We start from the raw sequence: 19,422 nt of genomic DNA, 5'->3' as shown, positions 1-19,422 counted from the left end.
CTACTCTTTTACCAATGCATAGTGGGATTGACCGTTACGTTATAGCGCCCCCACGGCTGAAAGGACGAGAATGTTTGGTGTGACGGGAATTCGAACCCGCGACCCTCAGATTGCAAGTCGAGCGCCCTAACCACCTGGCCATGCCGGGCCGAAAATATTTGGTTAGTGATGTCTGTGATAGACTTCTAAAATAAAAGTTATATACCTTCTTTGGATTTGTTTTTGAATTTCGCGCAAAGCTACACTAGGGCTACCTGCGCTAGCTGTCCCTAATTGAGCAGTGGAAGGACACTCACCGCCAACTCTTGGGCTACTCTTTTACCCCACGGCTGATAGGGCGAGTATGTTTGGTGGGACGAAGATATGAACCCGCGACCCTCAGAGTGCGAGTCAAGTGCTCTAACCACCTGGTCATGCCTAGTTGATTTAAATTATTCATCATTTATTTACATACGATACCATATAATTCTTTTGAATATATTTTAACCCTCCAATTATCAACATGGACCCCTCATCGACATGTTTGAAGTACATATTTCTGAACTATTTATACATCAACTTGCTGGTGAATAAATGCCTTTGTTGGCTACAACGTTCTGAATAATATACGGTTCAGACGAAAACAAAAAATAAATAAACTTCGGTATACCAGTTACTGCTGAGGTACCATAAGCATTTTACATAAAAATTGAGTGAATTAACGCAATTTATTTGATCGGTTCTTTTCCCTCAGTTATAACAAGCAAAAAATATAAAATGCCTTAAAATATGGACCCCACCGGTAGTGAACAATATACAAACAAGTCAGTAACGTGAATGTTAAATGTAATAATCGGATCTAGCCAAATTTATAAATGATAGTTTTTGTAAAAGAAAACGCTTTAGCCTAGTTCTTATTCTGAAACCTTATGACCAAGAAAACGCTTAAAACAAATTCATTTTCTTAAACTAAATAAATCCCTCGAAATAAAACATCCAGTGAAGTGGCCTACTAGAATGTGCTCTCCCTCACTTAAACTCAAGTATTATTATTATTTACATTTACTTTATATTCAGAAATCCCCTGGTAGGAAAGCGGAAAGACTGTGTAATTACAGTGTTAAAATCCGGGGTTCGTTTCTCTGCGATTGACACAGCAGATAGCCCAATGCCGCTTTGCTCTAAACCACAAACCAAACTGTCCTGAAACAGATTCTAATTTTTTTTATTTCTTAAAGCTGTAAAGCTTTGTGGAGAATTTCTGTGTTGCAAGTTAACACGAATTACTTGAGTGTCATCCTACACCTTAAGCCTCATCCACAAGGTCCCTGAGGGATTGTTACTTTCAAATCTCTTTGGGGACAATAAAATCATTTCAGTTATTACCTCTTCTTATGCCTCTTATGGGAAAGAAGAACTATTCAGAATGCTTAACCTGTGTTTTTCCTTAATACTATAGAGACAGCAGAATAGTTATGGAAAACCACCTGGGAATAAATATTTTTGTGTCGTTTGAAATAAGTTTTGTTCGTTTGTTTTAGCGCAAAGCAACACAGTGGCTATCTGCGCTCTGTCCACCACAGAAAATGGAACCGCACATTTTAGCGTTGTAAGTCAGTAAACTTAACGTTGACCCTCAAGTGAACTTAAAGAAAGTTGTTAAGAATAACCAACTAAATATACAGATGTAGAAATAATTATGGAAATACACAATCAATACATATACGGGAACCACATACAGCGAGTAATGGCAGCTAGATGGTGAATTTATTAATGATAGAAAATATTATCACAAAAAGTAAAAAGAAAAATTGGACAAGTTGTACAGTATAATACTTCCATTGGTCTTTTTACTGTTATGATTTCATTTCACAATATCTGCTGTACGCTTGGGACCATGGTATTGTTGGAAAACAAATCCCCGTCCAATGAGTCGTGTTTCTGAGGAAATGGTATGATGGAACAGAACGTGCCTGGACTTCTCAGCAGTTAGGGTGCCATCAATTTTATGTAGGTTACCGACATAGTTGGCTGAAATGTTTCATTGTAGGTGTTGTACATTGAATATGATACCATTCTCCTTTCCATCGTCGAACAAACTGTGGTTCAATGTTGAACAAACTGTTTTGTTTATTGTTCTGAACAGTTCCATCTTGTATTCATCTATAAAGAACATACGTCTCTAGCTTTGCACATTTCACTGTTTGTGGTTTCTAGTTTTGTTCATTCCGCTTTTTGTGTTATGATGTCCATTTCAACCATTTGGTTTCGTTACCTTTTCTCAGCAGCTAGCTATACGTGGCATTAAGAACACTTCGTGCTGTGTATCTTACTGTTCTAGTTTTAATTTTTCCGCTTGTTTTTACAGCATGGTCGTTGGCAAGATTGTTCTTGAGATACTTGATATAATTTTTGGAGAGTTTCGCTTTTCTATCTCGATCAGTGTACACTATCAACACTTGGATGTACTCTGGTGCATTTCATCTTCACATGATAATGGGAAACGTTCTCGTAATGTTTTATACCCTTTTTTATTCACCGTTTCCATAATTATTTCCAGTACTGTATAAATAAACACAACACACACACACATAAGTACACTCAGCATTTATACAAGTCGCTTTAGATTAGCTTTTCTTATATACTTCATTGAACTTTGTAATATAAATTGTACAGAGGATAGAGCTAAAATTGTTTTTAACCTAGAATAAAAGTAAACTTTTAAAATAGATGTAATACAAACAGTGTTAATATAAGGTTTCGTACAATGAAATTCACTTGATGTTGATTGTTTGTTATCAAGCACAAAACTACACAATGGGCTATCTGTGCTGTTCTCACAAGCATTGAGTGAGTCCTCAGACTTAAAGCTGAGCCATTGGTGGGCTGTTCGTGATTTAAAGCAGAATCATGTATTTATTGCAAAGTTTTTTTTATACATATGATGGCAGAACTAGCCAAAATATTTCAGTTTTAAAAAACTGTCACATTTCATAATTTGTAAACAAATCCAAATTGAAATAATTAATTAGCTTGTATTCCAATATTTTAACCTTTTCTGTTTCTTACACAAAAAATGCAGCATTTGAGCTTATTTTTGAATTTATATCATTAATTTATAATTATATTTCATAATGTGTCTTAAGGTAACTTTTGATGGTTATTCTTAATCTATCCAGTACGAAAAGATTAACGTACTCATATATTGACAGCGAGACGTCATAAACGACCTTAATGGTATATTCCTTTAGTAACTTCTGATAATATTTCGTTTAAAAAAAATGGAGATAAAAATATTTTCTGGTAGCCTCTGTTAGTATTGTTTTTAAAACCAGATGGAGAATTTTCCCGTTAATCTTTGGTGATGTCTGATGCATCATGTAACATCCATATCCATGACTTCGTATCACAGTTTCTCTTTCGTTTTCTCCCTAGTAAGCTCCTTATTCAACTGACAATACGTAACAAGAAAGTGAACACTAAGTCTCTATTTTCCTCTATCCTGTGTTTGTTGAATGACACAAGAAAGAACATCTTACTGGCGACGTTCGTTGAGTGGCATGCTGCTTGTTTACCTTTGAAACGGACATGTAGAAGTCCTTGAAGTTATCTGAACAAATAATAAATTGTTAGTACTTTATAATATAGATACATGAAGAAAAAAAAACAGTATAATAACTTGAGAATGTATTTAAGCAGGGAACTTTTCAAAATATTGCTATGGAAACCAGTAGAAAATTCAAAATAAAATATAGCCTCTAATACTACGTTAATCTTATCCGTTAATTGACAAAGACACTTGCTTCCCTACTACTGTAACCATTTATTAATATAATCCAAATTAAAAATATACCTTAGATATATTAATAACAATACCACTAGAATAATTTATTTATCTTAACAATCCAACGTTTATCAATCCGTCCAAAGACTATGTTAACAATTATCACATACATTTCAAACAGTATGTGTTATTATCAATAATTTCGTTTATTATAATGTTTAACATTTATTAACAAACCACCCATCGTAATTCCCAGTATGTTACCACTGTATTAACGTGTCGGCATAACTGATGCAGTCAGTACACAATTCTACTTCATTAAGGCCCAGATTTAGACTACTATAAATTTTGCTGTCATATATTAGTTGCATTTGAACGTACATTTCGAATGCCTTTGGTTTGTTCCTGCGCTAAAGGTTTCTAAACAGCATAAGATATTGTTTTACAGGTACAGACTACTTTTAGTCACGCTGTAATGTTTCATTGAAACACTGAAGTCTGTTCAAGTTCTACTCTCGTGAAGCGTATACAAAATTAACGTAATAGATTGCGTTTCACAGCAGGGGAGCCTTAAACTCTGTAGTTATAAGTAACAGAACCAAAATTATCAAAATTTTACTAAAGGCCACAACTGGCGAAGCAAAGACTTTTAGTGTCATGATATTATGACTAGAACTTACCTTTAACTGGAAAATAACATATATTTATTCTTGTATGTTCAGGAAATGTTTTCCAACACTTTATCATGCAAAAGTTCCGCATTTAGTTTAAGTCCTTCTGAATAGGATGTAAATAATTGTTCTCGCCTCACCCTAAGAATATATGTCATAGTGATAATTTCAGTGAGATTTTACTTGTTTGGCAACTTCTCTGTGTCACCCAAACTCCTGTTGTGTAGGTCATACCCAAAGTAGAGAATACTGCAGAGGCTATCAAGGATTGGGAGTTAACCTTCTCGTGAATAGTTATAATAAGAATGATCACTGACGTAGGTAGCCTAAGACTGTAGATTACCATAAGACCAAGGAAGTTGTAACTGTGGTATAGAAATAATCCCGAGTCTTATCTTGTGAAAATGTGTTCGTCCTCAGCTTTAGTTTAATAACAATACCATAGTAGGATTCTAGCAAGTTTGAGTCTTTTCTTTGTTGTCCGTGATTAACTAGTTTTTATGCAAGTCTTCTTGAACCTTTCTTGATAATTACTTGCTGGCTCTCTATTTACTTTTACCGTAATATTGATGGTGTGTTTTTGTGCCAAGGTTTATGAGCTTCATACTGTTTCTAAAAGCATAGTTTGTGAACATTTTCATATTCCATCTATAAGAATTTGGAAATGTCATTAATTTGATGATATATATATATAATAACATATTTCCTGTAAGCATACATTATTTTCAGAATAGCTTTTTTTATGAGATATTTATAGTTTTCGAACATAACATTTAGTAATCACTTAAATATACATAGGTTTTGAATCGCTTCCAAGAAAAAAATCAACATTACAAAATTTATACGATGTTTATGAAAACCTTGAGATATAGTTTCATATTACATATAAAAGACAAAGATGAGCGATAAACTATAGAGCAGGAAATACGGGTATTGTTACCTAACAATGAAGATCCATAGAGCAGGAAATAGAGGTATTCTTACATAACAAGAAGGAACTACAGAGCAGAAAATACAGGTATGGTTACTAAATAATGAGGAACTATAGAGCAGAAAATACAGGTATGGTTACTAAATAATGAGGAACTATAGAGCAGAAAATACAGGTATGGTTACTAAATAATGAGGAACTATAGAGCAGAAAATACAGGTATGGTTACTAAATAATGAGGAACTATATAGCAGAAAATACAGGTCTGGTTACCAAACAATAAGGAACTATAGAGCAGAAAATACAGGTATGGTTACCAAACAATAAGGAACTATATAGCAGAAAATACAGGTCTGGTTATCAAACAATAAGGAACTATAGAGCAGAAAATACAGGTATGGTTACCAAATTACAAGGAAATATAAAGCACAAAATATAGATGTGATTACCAAAGAATGAGGAAGTACACAGCAGGATGTACATATATTATTATCAAACAAGATACGACCTATTCAACGTCAACTTGTACACGTTGATTTTACTGAGCTGTTTTGAAATACATCAGTCTAAACGTCTAACATGTTACAGTAAAATAGAACAAAACAGAAGAATGTGAACAACAAGAAGCCAACAATAAATTGTCATCACTTATTTAATCCTGAAAGAACAAGTAAATACTGTTATACGACGATAGGGGGAGCCTTTTATAGATACGAACAGTTTTTGTTGGCGTGTCATACTGTTGAAGCTTTATTTTAAATATATTTATTTAATTAAGTCAGAGTTTCTGACATCTTAGGTGATAATGATTGTGTCGTACCCTCAAGTTACGCGTAGTTGTTGACATTAACAAAAACATCTGTCTTCCTGAAAGTATCCGCATCATCAACTGTACAAATTAAGTGACAAAGAAGAGACCAGTGGTCATCCATACATACTACTTCAGGACAAATCATTACTTTTGTTACCTTAGGGTGTCATCATTCACATCATGACTAGTAAGATACACGAGTCAACCTCGTGTAAATTCGATGCTTTAGCTTGTTTATTGGTTTGACAGCACGAAAACAATTCTGATAACACGTAATATGCACGAGTTATTATTAAAATTATATTACCATTACTCCACTATTAACTTCTTCAGCTACTCTATAAAGCTTTCTTTAATTAGAAATAATAATGGCATTTGAAGTAGCTTACTTTTTCGCCGCCTCGACTTTTCTCGAAGGTTGATTAAAAGTTAAATAGCCTTGTAGTTTTAAGTTTATTTAATTTCCAAGTACAAGTTCTTGATATACAACACTTTCTTTCACACCTCAGTAAATTATGCTAACATTTGTAGGTAGATTCTGCCTGGAATGAATACTGATAGATACAACCAAGTAGAGTTTTACACAAATATTGTAAGAAAAACAAAACAAACAATGTTGCCCTAAATTCAGAACCTTATTAACAATTTCAAACAGAGCCTAGAATATGATTTTTTCAATGTTGACACTCATGAGAGTGCTAGAAACAAAGCCAAAGGATGAAGTTTAAATTTTATTAATTTATCTCAATCCAGAGCCTTGGGATTATGTATTTCACTTTTATCAATTTTAAACGACTATTAATCATATTTTTCTTAAAGTAATAAATATGTAGCTGGTAAATTAAAAATGTAGAAATTTAAAGATATTTTATGAAGTAAAAAAGTACAAACGAATGACTGATATATTCAACTGTTAAAAACATAAAACGTAGAAAAGAATATATATTTTTTCTCCATAATAAAGTTGGTGATAAATATTGACAAATAATATATTTAGTGTAAAAAAAAGATTAAACACGATTTTCTGTTTGGAACTTTGAAAGTTATCACCTTCATATATACAGTATAGTAATGGTTAAAATTATCCTCGCCATTGTTCAAAGCATTTTTATTTGTGAAAACAAAATGAAATGACTAAATTCAGCTAATGTTTAACTCTACGAGTCATTGTTTCAAACAGATTCCCCTTATAAAAAGTGTCTCAGACCCAGTCTAAAGCCAGATTAATACTACTAGTATCTCAACTAAAGTATACACACAGATGTGGCTCCCAGTGGCACAGCGGGATGTCTGCCGACTTATAATGCTAGAAACCGGGTTTCGATACCCGTGGTGGGCAGAGCACAGATAGCCCTTTCTGTAGCTTTGTACTTAATTACAAACAAATACACAGATGTGATTTTAAGCTGTTTCTAACTTCGCAACAAGCACCAGGTGAGCGTTGATGGTCCGTCAGTTGAAAGCCAAATTCCATGATTACATCGGGCAACAAAAAACTTTCTCTGCTACTAGAAAAAAATGCAACTGTTTCTGGGTAATTTGATGATATTGATTAAGCTGTTTCTAACTTCCCAACAAGCACCAGGTGAGCTTTGATGGTCCGTCAGTTGAAAGCCAAATTCCATGATTACATCGGGCAACAAAAAACTTTCTCTGCTACTAGAAAAAAATGCAACTGTTTCTGGGTAATTTGATGATATTGATTCTAAACATAACGTTGAAAATTACTGATCTCCTCTAGTTTTCGAGTTATGATAGATTTATTCAAAATATTCTTTATGTCGTGAAAATAACTTTCTCTATTGATTGAAAATTGCATTTAAGAATGTTCAAAAACAATACATAATAGCAATACCAATTTTACAAAAGCAATGCATATGATAATATCATATATTGAAAATTCGTTCAGGCTATGTTCAAAACTTTCATCATGATATTTTTTATTTTTTGTTTACAAAATATTGCTTGACTTGTTGCACCTTTTGTGCATGTTCTCAGTTTCACGCTGTAAGAACCAACAGTAATCTCCCATCATCGCAGGATTCCTTGTCAAAAATTTCTTAGGAAATCACAAAGATGAAAAATATGCTGTGATGACTGATAATATACTCGAGAACTACAGGAAAATGGGGGTCTAGGATGTCAATAAATATGCACTTCTTACACTTCCATTTAGACTTCTTTCCAAATGAACTAGGTGCAGTGACCGATGAGCATGGTGAGTATTTCCACCAAGATATTTCTACAATGAAAATGCGATATTAAGGACGATCCTGTGGCAACTCAAAATAAACTGCCTCATCTGATCACACAAGCATTTGAGTTATGATTTGTCTCTATCAAAGCAGCATGGGGAACGTCTTGGCTATCGTCTATAGCAATGTAATTTATTAGCTACAGGAACAAGAGTTTCAATTTACCAAAGTAGCCATCAAAGCCCTGCTTCTTACTGCAGCATGAAAGATACTTTATGTTTCTGTACAAATGTTGCTGCACTAATGGAAGAATTAAGTATTGAACACCATCCTCAAGAATGAATACTTTTTATCGACTCATCTAAAGTTACCTGAGAGCTGTACTTTTGCACAATGGGAACACTAAGCCATCGATTCCTGTTGCTCATGTTGTGAGCATGAAATAAACTTATTAAACTATGCAGATAATACTTAAGGCCATCAATTATGATCACCGTAAGTGGGACATATGTAGTGATCTAAAAGTTATTGTGCTCCTGCTAGGCCTGCAGATTGGGTGTACCAAATATTATTGCTTTTTGTGTCTCTGGGACAGACGAATTGATGAAAAGCATTTCAAAAAGAAGGAATGACCAGTGGCAGAAAAGCATGTACCAGGAAAACAGAATGTCGAGTATCAACTTTTAGTAAATTCTCAAAATGCGTTTCTGCCCCCACTTCATATTAAACTGGGATTCATGAAGAATTTTTATAAAAGGAATGAACAAAGATGGTAATGGTTTTAGATATCTGTTTGACAAGTTTTCAAAAATCAGTGGTACACAAATGAAAGGAGATATCTTTGTTGGGCTACAGATTCGGGAAATACTAATGGATGATGATTTTGAAACATTACTCAATCAGGAAGAACTTGCTGCCTGAAAATCATTCAAACTGGAGATATCTAGATATTGCATCTGCAATGAAACCAGTACCTCATGGTGATGGTCTTCTAATGCCACATACACTGGCGAATTAGGAAATAGAAGAGTTATCCTGCGAAGAAGACAATGAATCATCTTCATCCTCGTCATCTAATAACTCTATTAATGTACTGTTTAGTTTTGCCTGAATATACAGAAACAATAGTCATGCAAAAATAACAGTCAGTTAGATTATCTTTGGACTCAAACCATATCATGAGAACTGCAAATGGCATAATTGCTCTCTTCTTATTCAGCTACTGTGTTAAGCCAGATGTACAAACTGTACAACACACATGTGGAGCCCAATGTTCTTATTGGTCCCCAGTTTTACACACAAAATTGTGCTAGTAAGCTATCTTTCCCTTGTGTATGATGTTTTTCTTTCGTGAAACTATAATATATTTTCCACAAATGTAGCAGAAACTGTTTGGGCGTTTCTGCACCTTCGAACTTTGCTTGAACTGGAGGCAGCCAGCATTTCAAATGATATTCTCATAAAAATATAAAAGAACTTATGTTTACAGAACTAGAATTTAAAAGATTTTAAAAAGCAAAGTTTTGCAGAATTATATTATATCGCGGGTATGATGAAAGGAAGAAGATCGGACTTTGTTTGACTGTGCGCAGAGCGGGATGAAATTACCAACTGAGTAAGTGAGAGGCAACTGAAAGAGAGGCGTCTGGTTCCGCCCCTTTTATGCTCAGTCGAGGGACTTCTCGAATGTTCTAGCAAACTGAGCACATGGTGGTTTCGTGATTCCCGAGCAGAGCAGATGAAAGTGGGAATGAAGCAAAAGTGGAATAATTCACTACATTTATGTCGAGAACAAGTAGCACATATGAACAATATATTTGGAATTTTACACCAATGCAATACAGTCAGTGTTTGAAGTTATCAAAATGTATGCCTTTTACCCATTAAACTGTCCAAGTAAACTTAATTTAATAGCGTAGACTTATTGTAAAAGTTGAATGCATGATATTTCACATAGTGCTGATAAAATATTGAGATATTACAATAATTCAAAATCTAGAAGAGACGGACAAATTCTGACTACATTTTTGAAATCAGCACCATCAAATTACCCGAATCGTTTGAGTTTTCTCTAGTAGCAAATTTTTTTGTTGTCCAGTGTTAACAGACAGCTAGATGCAAGATGCTCCTTGTGTTTGTGTCATAAATACAATCTGACTTTCCACTGGATGACACTTATTCTTGTTATTAACCCTCTAATGCAGATTGTAACGTACAATAAAAAAATCTGTCTTTACTTATAGCTTACCAAAATACATTCCATAAACATGTTTTGTGTAATATAGACTTATTAGCAGATGGCCGTTGAAACAATTCAACGGTAATTTTCCTAAATATAATGATAAATAAATATAAGATATGCACTCAACCCAATCCCTTGGAACAGAGCGTATATGCAATATGATTGTCTAGTGGTTCGTTTACAATCAACCATATTTTGTCATTCCATGTGTTATTTCAATAAGTAAAAATACTGGGATTGTTTTCGCTGGATGCCACCGTTTCTTGTCATTTTACTGAACGCAAGGAAAGACCGCTACGGAAGTGAGCGCTTTTGACAGTTGTTCGTATATGTTTATTTTTGTTCATTTCATACTTATTTCATTTCTTAATGTAGATTTTATATACTCGTATGATTTTATTGTACCATGTCGAATAAGTTGGTTTGAATTTAATTGAATATATCCTCTTAAAGACGGATGGATCGATATGAAATTTTAGGAATTGTCAAAAATGAATATTTTTTTCTGTAATATACTCTTGAAAATAAGCATAGCGATGTTTTTTATATACGATTAACCGTTCAGAAGATACAGAGCGTGACAGGAAACAGACATTTAGCTATTATATAAATAGATTTAAGTAAGAAATTCAAAGAAACTTTTTAAAATGACTGTTTCACAAATATCGTACTAAAAATATATCTTACAAAATATTACCTTGCCAACTTTAAATTCATTATTAGAAATGTAGCTACTTTTCTCACTTTAAAATGGAAGCCCACGAAAATAACGACACCAACAATGTAAGATAATATGAGCTACTAAAAGAAAGTTCGCGGTTTGGAAACCCCATCCACCAAACATGCTCGCCCTTTCAGCCGTGGGGGCGTTATGACGTTTTGTCAATCCCACTATTCGTTGGTAAAAGAGTAATTCAAGAGTTGGCGGTGGGTGATGATGACTAGCTTCCTTCCTTCTAGTCTTTCACTACTAGATTAGGGATGGCTATGGGAAATAGCCCTTCATGTAATTTTGTGCTAATATCCTGAAACAACAAGCTGAAGGGTAAGTATCTGTGGCACAACACGAAGAAGACAAAGCTTGTGGCGCTACTGAGAGATTGAAAACGTATTTATGATAAACGCCATTTTAAGAGTACCTTGAGTAAATGATCCATTTAACGAGAGGGTGGTTTATGAAAACAAACCAAACCAAATAAAAGAAGGAATAATTATCATTTGAAAAATAGTAGGTTATTGATAGAAAACATACTATTTACAGAGGTTTATGTTGGCCAACAAAATAAAGTGATGTATTTCTTTCAATTTTATATTCTATTAAACTCTGAGCTGTCACAATTTAAACAAGAAACACGTAGGAGTTTTTACACACACATATATATATAGCTGCAACGTTCGAATTATTCCGTCAAACAACGTTAAGGGATTTTAGTCACGCACTTCTGGTCTTCTTAGTTCTCCCGTGTATTGAATGTTCTAGAAAACACGTAAAAAGCTTTCTGAAAGAACAACAACTATTTATAAAATGCGATTGTTGGGACTAAAGTAAGAAATATACGTAAAGGATTTCTAGAAGAGCTCTTCCTCCTGACGCAGAAATCGTTACGTCAAAAAAAAATCTGATTTGATTCATAACTGTCTGTCAGACTTACGGTCTATCGAAAGAAAACGAACACCGTATGGTCTGGCATCTCATGAATACCTTATCTCAAATAATTTATTCATTTACCTACTTTTTTCTTTAGTTGTTCATATATACAAACAATTTGTTTATCTATTTTTGCCGCCATTTTTGTAAACATTTTCCTTTCATTGAAGTTCTGTTCTTCGCTTGAAGTTGAATAACGAACACCCTAATTGGATGCAGTGAATCCAAGCTGGTTGTTTCCATATAGGAACATTGTACAGCAGCCCAAGGAAATCGTTACTGATCATCATGATGCAAATTCATCACGTCTACAAGCATTATATCATGACATGTTGTTTCAAGGGTTGATAATCATGATACCACAGGAAATCACAGAAAAAAAAAGTTCTGAAATATCAACACGTATAGATTCTACACAAAAACTTCTTTTAATTTTGATATAAAAACAAGTTAACCGCAGCTTTTGTTCCACTTACTATGTCCATCAAATGCTATTTCTTACACACCTCTGAGTCCAACGGACAAATTAAGAAGGATGTGCAAAACAACATCTGCGTTAACTTGTTTTATAACAATTGATAAACCTATTATTTTAATTTTGTTTCCGACTTCGCATCATTCTTTAGTTCTAATCATTTGTTTAGCTGAAGTTTCTACCAAACTACCACACTTATAATGTACAATATAATTCCTAAACATTATCAGTTGCTGTTTCAAAGGTATTTTAGGCTGTCCAGAAGTAGTAGAGTTTTAGCTATGGACTACTGCCATTTTCTAGAGCAGGGCAACGTTTCGGTTTCTATACTGAGGCCTTATTCAGGTCGAAAACGTTTTTTACTCTAGAAACAGACAGAAACAGTCCTTTAAAGCCAAAACTCTAATATTATCATTTGTTTAGAATCACTTTATTCGCTGTACATTTCATTCACGTTGTTTTTAAAGAAATTCAAGTTTTTCTACCCATGAAATCGGTGGAAGTCTGTTTTGTCTTTAACCTTTTGTTAAAATGGTGAATGAACCTGCTAGTAACGTGAGTGTCCAACTACAAACGTGTTATGCAAAATGTTAGATAATTCACCTGTTATAGATTATCCTTTTAAGTTTGTTTGTTTGGTTTGTCGTGAATTTCGCGAAAAGCTACATGAGGGCTAACTGCGCTAGCCGTCCATAATTTAACAATGAAAGACTAGAGAGAAAGAAGCTAATCATCACCACCTACTGCCAACTCTTGAGCTACTCTTTTACCAACGAATAGTAGGATTGACCGTCATATTATAACGCCTCCACGGCTGAAAGGGCGAGCATGTTTGGTGTGACGGGGATTCGAAGCCGCGATCCTCAAATTGCGAGCCAATTCCTCTCAAGTGATTTTACATACTTCAACAGCTTGGTCGAAGCCATTTTGTGAACCTTCTCTAGGGTCAAAATACGTATATAATATCTAATTTAGCATGTACTTAGGTTATATAACTATGGGAAAATGTGGTTTTTCTAATTCTTCCTACTCAAGCAAAGATTCATATAGATTAATATTACATGTTTTATAGGTAATCACATATAATATTCATTAGTTAAATGGTAATGTTTACTAACCCTGTCTTGTGTCAATACAATATCAATAAGGTTCGCGAAAATATATATACTTTACTCATCATAAAACATGCCTTAGTTTATTTTGTTATTCAGTACTGCATACAAACTTCTGGAGGCGAATACCTAAAACATATCTAAAGCATAGATAAAAATCATTTTGGGATACTCATTGAAATTTACTGTCAATTAAACCCTTGTGAAGGAAGCGAGAGGCTAAGTCACGACACTATTTGTTTTTATTCGTTTGAAAATCCTCCCCTTTAGCTCAGCGGCAAATATGAACGCTTAAAATGCAAAAAAAATCGGGTTTCGATACCCGTGGCGGAAAGATTACAGATAACCCATTGAGTACTTTTGTGCTTAACAAACAAATCGTTAGAAAAATTGGAGAATGAACAGACTGAACGCAGATTTGTTGATTAACCTATTAGTGTTATTCAAAAAGGATTACAATATACACCTGATAATCTCTAAACAAAACATGGGGAACTATACGGACTTTCGAGTTTTAGCTAATCTGTTCTTGGCCACTTTACCAACTTTATTCTTACGTGTGCATTTTTCTTTTATAATGTTTTTTAACTTTTCTAGTTCTTTTATTTTGTATTATAATTACATCTGTGTGTATGCATAACTTCAGGTGATTTATTACAGGATTTGAAATCAAAGAGTCGCCCAGTGAGCCAACGGTAAGTTTGCGGACTTACAACGCTAAAAATCTGGTGTTCGATTACTTGCGGTGAAGAGAGCGCATGTAGCTCTATGCTAATAATCGAACGAAACCGAAAGAGAATCTGAGCAAGTGTTAATAACATAAACCCTGACAAATACAGTTCTAGTTAATTCTTCCCGTCATTCCGTACAAAGGTAATTCTACGTGAAACACTAGACAGTTATGACGATCTTTAATTTGTTTCTTCTTTCATCGGATTACAAGATTTACTATTACTTCGCTCCTCTTTCAGAAACTAACTTACTTATGTTATTGTGACATACTTTCGGTATGGCGTGTCCTGGTGATTAGGGCGCTCGACTCGCAATCTGTGGATCCCATGCTCGAACTTGTTAGTTCTATCACCCGTGGGAGCGTTATAAAGTGCCACTCAATCCCAATTTTCATTGGTAAAATGTAGTACAAGAGTTGATGATGGTTGCTGTTGATTAGTTGCCTAATCTATTGCTTTTAAATTAGGGATGGCTAGCGCAGATAGCCCTAGAGAAGCTTTGGTCGAAATTCAACAAACAGCCTTCTTCACTTCGAAAGAAAAAGGAATTTATATATATATAGAGAGAGAGAGACTTGGAATAATCATCTATGTAACTTAAATGTGTGTACTGCGTATAAGCCTTTAGTTATTTATATTATATCGCTATATACGTCATCAACGCATGATGCAAGAACAACTCCGCTAGTGTAATTTAAATAATTCAAATATTCTGTAACCCAGGTTGTTTTCATTTTACATTGTTGCAAATAGGCATAATTCATTAACAATTAAACCATCTCTCTTTATAAAACAAAACCTTAAACAACAATAACTACATTATCTCCCACCACGCACCAAAACCATAACAAACATACCTTTGCCATGACACAACAAAATCTAATCCATAACAAGTACACAATATCCCATCATACAACAAAACCTAATCCATAACAAGTACACAATATCCCATCATACAACAAAACCTAATCCATAACAAATATACTATTTCCAATCACAACAAAACTTAACAATTACATCAATTATCAGCACACAACAAACTCGCAAAAGGCATCTCACAAAACAAAATTCTTAACCCCAATAAATAAATCAGTTCTCCCAAAAAACCACAACAGATACATCATCTCTCATCATACAACAAAGACAAAAACCATAATAAACACATTATTCGTTTCAATACTTTACAAGGTACATCAGATTTCAAAACGCAACAAAATAAACACACCGTTTCTTACCACGCAACAAAACCAAAGCTCTAACAAATACATCAGCTCTCACCACGCAGCAAAGCATTATAGTAAGCACATAGCCAATTTTTAACATGTAACAAAACCAAAACTATTACAAAAGTATATTTCCCATTAGGCTTTATATGCAATAAAACGCAAGTCAATGTAAACCTGCAAGATGTAATGTCAACAAAGCATTCCACTCCGTAATTTCATGCCACATAACGAAAGTGTTTTATGATATAGAGGAGAAATTATGACTTTTGTTTTCATTTCGTCAGGATATGAATTTTATTGTCTAATATGAGACGTTATTATATATATATATGGGTATGGAACTCTTAATTAAAGTTCTGTTTATCGTCAAGTTCTTTTTTAGATTAAATGGGCCGGCCAAGGCCAAGTGGTCAGCGTGTCCAGACTGTAAACCAGAGGATTAAGAGTTTGCATCCTGTTGCTGCAGAAACACGATCTGCACTTTGGACTGTGATAGCATAATAAGATTGATGGTCAAACCAAAATATTCATTCAGACAAGAGAAGCTTAAGAGTTCACACTGGATACAGTTTACTAGCGACCTCCTCTCTAGGTTACCAGTTCGAAATTAGGGACGACGTGGAGCAAATAATGTCTGCGTAGTCTTGCATGAAAATTATAAAACAAGCAGATAAACTTTAGAATAAACAAGGTTTGTGGTAAGAGTTTCGATACAGAAAGTTAACAAAGCGTGGTTCTTTAAATTTCGAATGCTCTAGTTTTAAAATACAAAAAGTATAAAGTTTGAGTGTATAGCTTGTAGCTATTGCTGTCAACTCCCTGGCAAATATGACACCATTTCAATGGCTTATGTAGAGCTTTTCCCCCATGAAGCCTTTAAAATGGGTAATCCCATAATATGTATAATATCCATTCGTTAGTGGGTCTCTTAAGAGCAGTGGCGTCTTATGTTGGAAAAGGGTTTGTCAGGCGATAGCAGTGTTCTTTAAAAAGTAATACTTTAACACACAGACATATTTATTGCTCAATATGTTGGAAGTTAACTTTCCATCAGGACCATAAACATAGTGGCAATCGTTCTTTGAAACGTTAGTGTCCGCCGACATCACAGGTTATGTGAGGCTTGTACAACGATTTATCTTAATCGGTTAAAATTTAAGGAACTTGTGTAAATATTTAAAATATTCAAACGATAAACGTTGTATAATACACAAATTTTTATTTAAAAACCGATCGACGGTCGTCAAAGACACTACATGTTTCGTCGTCGTTCACGTCATCCTCAGAAGTGTGAAAAACAAATACTGTGGAACATATAAATACAAAAGCCATGGTAGTGTATTTTACGACTGTCTATCGGTTTTTAAATAAAAATTTAATTTTGTATTATACAACGTTGATCGTTTGAGTATTTTGATATTTTAAATGATTTAGCTGTTATGCTTGAGAGCGTAACGGAATGGTTTTGGACATATATATTCACTTACACTTCAACGTGTTTGGCAAAGAAACTAATTTTTTTGTATATAAATCGAGCCTTTATTATTCTATTATTATTTATGTGAAAAAGTCCATAATGAAACGTGTTGAATTCCTTCTGGGCCTGGTATGATCTGGTGGTTAGGGCGCTCGATTCACAATCTGCGGAATAAGGATTTGATTCCCGTCAACGAACATGCTAGCCATTTGAGCCACAGAGGAGTTTAATGTGACGATCAATCACGCTAATCATTGGTAAAAGAGAAGCCAAAGAGTTGGCTGTGGGTGGGGTTGACTAGCTGCCTTCCCTCTAGTCTTACACTGCTAAATTAGGGACGGCTAGTTCAGATAGCCCTCGAGTAGCTTTGCGCGACATTCCACAAACAAACAAACATATTTCTTCTGCCTTAAGTATTATTAAAAAGCTTTAATGTTAAGAAAATGAAATAAAAATTCTATCAGAGGAGATTTGCTTTTTGGGCAAAGAAAGATCTGTTCTAGAAGCTGTAAAGGGTTAAGTGAACAGCATTAACTTTGCGGTATTTAAACATAAAAACAAGACTTTCATCAGAAAGCGCATTAAAATGAAACTCTCTCATCAACGAATCACCTCCTTTGCTCACATGGTCATACATTGTTTGTTTTAAATAATGTATTCAATGATTATTAATATTTTACACTGTCCCGGCAAGTTCCTTAAACATAAAACTGACTAAATGTTCTAAACCATTTTTGTTCTTATTGATAAGCTTGCGAAATACTACAACTCTGCTTATACGCCTCATCTGGTGCCATCTAATGCCTAAAATAGTAACTACGTTATTAATATAATATTTTACAAAAGATTTAAATAAGCTAAATTATGAGGTAAGGAAAGCAGTACGATGCAAGTTTTCAAAAAACTCAATCACTGATTTAAACTATCTTGAATTCGTTCATTATATATACATATATCATCATCGAACATATATATATGTATATCTTAAAATGTAATTCAAAAACACGAAAATAAGACATACCAAAAAAGAATGTCAAAAATCTATATAGTGACGAATGATGCATGACTGCGTAATACCTTTCAAATGGCGTTGGAGATAGTCCATATATTCAATTATACACCAACGCTAGTAAGAATCTACTGTGCAACAACAAGTGAACACATTTGAAATTATCAGAGGGCTGGATAACGTGCACATTTCTACATGACTTAGAAAACTATGTGCTTTTATGAGTTGGAAAGTTTTTATAAAGATTTGAGTTATTAGTTAGAAAAGTAATTTCCTTTCATATCTGCTATTGCCACAGTCTTTCGAGTGTTTTATTTTACTGCCTTAGAGGAACTTAAATCCGAAGTTATGAGAAATGAATTGTTTGTTAAAATTCTCAATCTCTTTTTAGAGAAGATTGCATTTATCAGCTTTGTTTAGATGTAGATTTATATCTATAGGCCTGTGTTTATTTTCTATTTTTGTTTCATAATGTTTTGTTTAAACTTTATTCAATCTATTTTTACTTACTTGTTGATTACAAACTCGCAATACCAGGCAAATTTGATCTTTTTTTGATAAAGGTGTACATAAAATATTTACTCAGGTTGGTAGTGGTTTTCGTTCTTATATGTTATAGTGTACATTCTGTGCTTGTTCGTTTAAGTATAAGTTGCATAGAGATTCTCACAGTCCATCGTGCTAGTTCCAAGCTTTACACAATCAAACATGCTACTTGTTTGATCAAATGCTGTCAACTATTATATTGTTCTTTTACTTTAGGCGACATCTTCAGTCTTTTTTGTCTTTTTGAACATTTTATAGCCTCTGTCTGTTTGTTATTAATATATCTGAAAACGTATTTATAAATTAAAATTAAGAAACAAACTGCAGAAATATTGTTAATATATAATCTTACTATTATATTTCTTAAATATATATATATATATCAGAATCGAAGCCAAGTACGTTCTATAAGAGTTATCAACAGACAATATGTTTTATATCTCAATTATCAAACACTAGGCTACAAAAACAAGAAAGTTGTAATTAATTTTTCATGACAACAGGTAAAGAACAAGAAAGTGGTATTTTTGGAAGTTGTAATCAATTAACCATGGTAACGTACCATGGTAACGGGGTTTGACAAAT

General features: G+C 33.8%; 1 protein-coding gene across 5 annotated transcripts in view; it reads left to right on the top strand.

Annotated features, from left to right (window-relative positions):
- LOC106459928 (glutamate-gated chloride channel-like) overlaps positions 1-19,422 on the top strand; it is a 115,693-nt gene that overhangs the window by 69,642 nt on the left and 26,629 nt on the right. The window contains exon 1 of one of the 5 annotated variants that reach the window (XM_022386507.1): positions 3,577-3,607. The exons of the other annotated variants lie outside the window; for them this stretch is intronic. The gene's annotated coding sequence lies outside the window, so the exon portion shown is untranslated. Of the gene's footprint in view, positions 1-3,576; positions 3,608-19,422 lie in introns of those variants that run through there. 5 annotated transcript variants of the gene reach the window in all.

Source organism: Limulus polyphemus, unplaced genomic scaffold, assembly GCF_000517525.1.
Source record: "Limulus polyphemus unplaced genomic scaffold, Limulus_polyphemus-2.1.2 Scaffold683, whole genome shotgun sequence".
Taxonomy (NCBI): domain Eukaryota; kingdom Metazoa; phylum Arthropoda; class Merostomata; order Xiphosura; family Limulidae; genus Limulus; species Limulus polyphemus.
Note: the sequence above shows the minus strand (reverse complement) of the source record. Positions and strands in the feature narration are given on the sequence as shown.